The following is a 5,501-nucleotide window of genomic DNA, read 5'->3' as shown; positions in this document are numbered from 1 at the left end:
AGAAATTAGCGTTTGGATGCGCATTGTGCGGCTTTAAGTTAAGGAGTGAATGTTCCCCCTTATTTTACACCTCTTGACCTTTGACCTTTGACCCCCAGCTTCGACATCCCAACTCGTTTTCGGATTACCCCCCCACGTCCCGAATATCGTGACCGTACGTCGAGCGGTTAAGATTTGTGCCCAATTGTTGACGGACGGACGGACGGACGCTCGCACGGACGGACGGACGGACGGACGATCATGCGATTCTACAAGCTGCAGGACGGACGGACGGACGATCATGCGATTCTACAAGCTGCATTTGACTATGTCAAACGAACGAGTGTCTAAGCTAAGCGCACCTCGGCCAATTTATCCCCCTTTTTCTATGACCTAAATCACACAGCTGGACTTTCCGATATCACTTATTAACACATCCATTTACATCTATGAAGCATTTATCTGGTTCAGTCAGAATCCATGTAGATAATTTTTGACATTGTTTATGAATTGAAAAAGCAGTAGGCTCTGATTATCATATGCACCACACACAATTTGTTTGTTTGTTTAAAGTTGCAAAACTATCATGAATTCACTTTCGCTTGTAAAAATCAGATTGATTTTTAAAGTATTTTTTGCATAAATGTCGCCTGTTACAGAAACCACCTGATGAGATTATTTATGCACCTTCACATTCATGATAATTGGTTAGCCAATACAGTATGATACATCATTTTTGTCGTAAATTTATACAAAACACTTATTTTCAGTAAATGTTACTGCACACTGTATAATTTATTTTAACAATAACGACTACACTGGGACAACATGGGCCAATTGAAGTAGCAATACAAGAACTCATTTTACAGAGAACCAAACATTTTTCTTTACTGATCTTTGTGAACTTGAAAACCTTGATTTTACTAAACATAGTCTCCATTCAGTGATGGCTGGTGGATGATAGAAAATGCCATGTCAATCCATTCTCCGTTCGTTGTTGTCGTTGTATTCCTACCCATGATGAAAGACCACATAAAACCTACAAATCACATTTTTATCAGTGAGACCCAATAAATTAAATACTACATATATACATAACAATAACTTAATGTCATTATATGATATCAACAATTAGGCAACCATTTTTTATTTTGTTGGTTTACAGAATTTTTGTTGTTGTTGTTGACTCGGTAAAGTAAAAATAAATAAAAAATAAAGTCAAAATACAGTGATACTGTTATACATGATATTAAAGTATTTTAAGAAACCTAAATGAAAACAAAACTTAACTTGTAATTATTTTTACTTTTATTATAAACTGTTTGTTTATGAAATGGTTTTGTATTTTACATTTAAATTTTTTTATTCATATTTCTTAGAGAAAAGGTCGGCGGGAATAAAAAAATACAGATTTTCAATTTTTATTTTTTTTTGTTTTTCTTGAAAATTCGGGTCGGCAGATCTGTAAACCAACAAAATAAAAAATTCTCGCCTTAGGTATGCACCATACTTATTATTGAGTACTACATTGTAAAGTGGTCACAGTTTTAGCACTGATTACATTATACTTTAAATGAATTGCTAAATGTTTAAAGGGATACTTTCCCCTATAACTTTAGAGTATATTATGATAGTAAGTACCTACAAATTTCTATAATCATGCATTCACGTTTATAATAAAACAATATTGAATTTCGAAATCTTTAATGATTTTATATTTTTGACTGCTGACATGACACTGCGCAATTGTGCTGCCACCCAAGTTGCGCATTTGCCAATTTATTTTTCACATTACAGACCGAGGGCTAATCACAAAAGTGCAATTATATTCATACCTAACTGCTATTTTTAACCGAACGATTTTTATTTCAGGACAAATTCGTCCATATTATAACTGAAACTAAGTGTCGTTTATAAGATATTGCAATAGTTCTCCTCTTAAGTTATTTATTAAGAGACACCCTCGATCTGTAGCCTGCAGCCGAAACGTTGCTTTGCGCAACTTTTTCAGTGGATGCGCTTCCAGTGGCGCCACCGTCGTTGTAAGAAACGGTATAGCCGTCAGTTGTAAAACGTTTTTTTTAAACTTAAAAATGTATATTGAACCGTAAAACTTTTTATGTAGTGTAATTTTATCCTATTTTAACTGAAAATATCCCAAGAACCTAGAGTAATGTATCCCTTTAAAATGTTAAAGTTACCAAATAGTATAACCCATTTACATTTCTAAAACGTGTGAATATGAAGACATGTTTAAGGTGTCTAGAATATCATTAAAACATGATATACCTTTTTATTAGTCAAGAGATGTACTTCATATTTCGTCTTTCTCACTGAATTTGCTGCCATAGTATGGCACATAGCGCATGACCACTTTCCAGTCACACATCCATAACAGAGATACTCCAGAAGCGCCCCCGAATACTGCAGCAGTTGGTACCCTGAAATATGAAGCATTTTGTGCTATTACAACATGATGGCTGATAAAATGTGCATGCATTTTATCAAGAGCGTATTAAGAAGGCTTCTTTATACGCTCTTGATTTTATTCAAAAATAGAAAACTAAGAGAACAGGTATTTCAGCAATATGGGTAGAAATTTAATTTTTAAACCCATGTATCGTCATTTAATGGGGGGGGGGTCTAATTTGATTTTTCCCTACAGCAAGGCAGGCGTGGGCATTGATTTGATTGAAAATTTTATGGTACCAAGTAGGACTGTCATCGATGCCCACCTCATCGATAAATCGCGATGGATTTGCGTCCGATATCGATATCGAAATAAATCGAAAAATAGCCGATCGATTGTTTTTTTGTTTTTGTATTTTTTGCTAAAAATGCTATGCCAGCGGAGCCATCGCGGGTAGCATTTTTGAGCCTGAGCGCCGGCGCCGCCATTATCGGAAAGTAGTTCCAGGGCGCATGCATAGCAAGGAGGACAATCAATAACTTGGTGTTTCTATTGTCTCTGGTGCGTTCCTGTCTCACTGACTCTCTATAATTAAAATACGTCTACCGCTAAAAGCATGTCTGCTAGCTTCGCCATCGCCGCGACGCCAGGTCAATCTGGTGAATTCAGTAAATATATACTAGTCGCATGTTGATTTAAGCACAGCGATGGATAAATGCGTAGTTAATCATAGTAGAACACAATATCATGGAGTTTACGTGTACTTCACGGCTCATTGTATTTTTACAATTATTAAATCGAATCGGATCGAATCGGATCGAAATATCGAAAAAAAAAATATCAATAATCGAATCGAAATAATTTGATACCAATGACAGTCCTAGTACCAAGACAAATTGGAGGAGTACCAATGTAAACATTTCCTAGTAGTAATGCCTACCAAGGCCTCTTTTTCACTACATTTTTATGTAACAATGAGCTATTGTGTAACCAAATATCCTGCAATGGTTCATTGCATTATGTTCTCATACCTCAACCTCATAAATATTCGTCTTCAAAGTCAAAGGGACTATATCGCTGACGAAAAGAGACAATGTTGATCAAATAAACAGATCAACGAACAGGCTTCGTTAAGCAAGAGGGAATGCCAATCCTTACCTGACCATGACAAATTTTAAGAAAGGATGCTTATAAATTTAGCATGGATAAAACGGACACGAAGAGGAGGCCAATCAAGTTGAGTCAAAACAACCTCAGCACTATCATGATAGCAGGGGTAAAAATTAACTTTTGATCAAAGGAGTCCAACGAACTCCCTACCCTCAAAAAGAGGGAGTCCGCAGTCTGAGGTTCAAAATTAAAGATATTAACAATAACGCATGTGCTTATTTTTAAGATTCATGCAGTTGCACGTCAGCCAAATTTTCTTTGGACATTAGCTGAAAAAATACAGTAATTCTGCGAGGCCGTGCTCTGGAACAAACTAGTTAGTAATTGCAGAATTTTCAGGGAGTCACACGGACTCCTGCATATGTCAAATCAGGGAGTCCCGACAGTAAATCAGGGAGTATTTGACTCCGGACACCCGTTAATTTTGCACCCCGTGATAGTGATGTATACACATATCAGTAGCAAGGTAAAGCCATGTAGAAGGGAACGGTTTTTTTTCCGCGCGAATAGCGGCGTACGGGACGCATTCGCAGCGCATGCATTTTGCATGCGATCTCACGAAATTTCAATGAACCCCGTTCTCAAACTGCATGCAGCGCCCACCTTCGCACACTCAAGATACCACTGCCACAATGCTAGCACTATTTTTCAAGTGAGCGGAGCTCCGGGGAAATCCAGCAAATGGCAATCCAACGGCCGCGAAGTCGCCGCCGAACAAAACATTAGAAATTTCTATGATTTGCATGTTTGTTGGTGGACAAATTTAGATGTTTTAAGCTGAATACGCAAAAATGCATCAACGACAATGTTCGAGAATTGGGTATATTGGCAAGCATCCGAAAAATTCATGATAAATATTAAAAAAACACGTGAACTTAGTTTAGTAAACAGCGTAATGATTTGAAAGTAATAAATGGGCGCACTATTTCGTATCACTATTTTATCAAATTTCTCATAAAATAATGGTCGGATTTTTAATGTCTTGGCAAATTTTATTAGTCCAAATCTTATTACATAGGATACGAGTAACGTGCCTGCTGTAAAACTTGTAGTGAAAAAGCGTTACAAATTGTAACCGAAATCTGTTTGTGGCAGTGGTAGATCGAGGCTTGAGCTCATGAGCGAGAGCGCCATCTGTCGTGGAGTTTGCCCCATTCTGTCCCAATAACGCTCATAGGGTCTATGTCCCCCAGGGTACTGCCGGAACGTAACCTGGGTACGGTCCGGTATACCAGAACGTACCCTGGTTTAACTATCTGATATGGTTAGAGTTAGGGTTAGGCAGGCCTCGAATTAAGTGACGAGAGGGGCAAGGCAATTTTTTGGGGGCATGTGAGAAATTGCCTTGAATTTTCTCTAAAATGGATGGGCACCGAGTCAATTTTAAAAGGCATCAAGGCAACTCTCACAATTTGAGAGCACCAAGGCACTTTTGTAAAATAAAGGAAAACTCATAACAAATTAATACATCAACTTCTGCTAATGGAAGTACATTAACAGGGTTCAACGTTAACTTTTTATGTCACTAGACCATCGGGCTAGTAACTGAGGAAAACCACTAGCCCTGACCTAACTTTCACTAGACCATCGGGCTAGTAACTGAGGAAAACCACTAGCCCTGACCTAACTTTCACTAGCCCAGACCCAGACCATTGTTATAAAAAACTTTGTGTCATCGTATGAATTCTACTAAAATTTCTCTAAATTTACTGCACTTAGCTACACACCATACAGATCACAGCTGGCCATTCTTGCGCGAGCGTCATTTCCCGCGCTTTAAATCGCGTGCGGGCCGAGTCCACGTGCAGCATTTAAATATTCGTGTTCTACCACGTGCATACACAGGCACACGATTTATCAATTGTCTACTGGCAGCGGTTGGCAGCAAGCCACGTTTACGGTTATTGTTTTTTGCCGAAGGGTAGACTGGAATCCGGCCTCA

At 38.2% G+C, this 5,501-nt stretch overlaps 1 long non-coding RNA gene across 1 annotated transcript in view; it reads right to left on the bottom strand.

Moving 5' to 3' along the window:
* Positions 1-2,331: 2,331 nt before the first annotated feature.
* The window catches only part of LOC106807672, a 6,063-nt gene continuing 2,893 nt past the window's right edge, over positions 2,332-5,501 (bottom strand). The window contains exon 3 of the long non-coding RNA XR_001393693.1: positions 2,332-2,420. This is a non-coding gene — a long non-coding RNA (uncharacterized LOC106807672). The remainder of the gene's footprint in view (positions 2,421-5,501) is intronic.

This window comes from Priapulus caudatus, unplaced genomic scaffold (assembly GCF_000485595.1).
Source record: "Priapulus caudatus unplaced genomic scaffold, Priapulus_caudatus-5.0.1 Scaffold11, whole genome shotgun sequence".
NCBI lineage: Eukaryota > Metazoa > Priapulida > Priapulimorpha > Priapulimorphida > Priapulidae > Priapulus > Priapulus caudatus.
The sequence above is the reverse complement of the archived record's forward strand: the minus strand, read 5'-3'. Positions and strand labels throughout refer to the sequence as shown.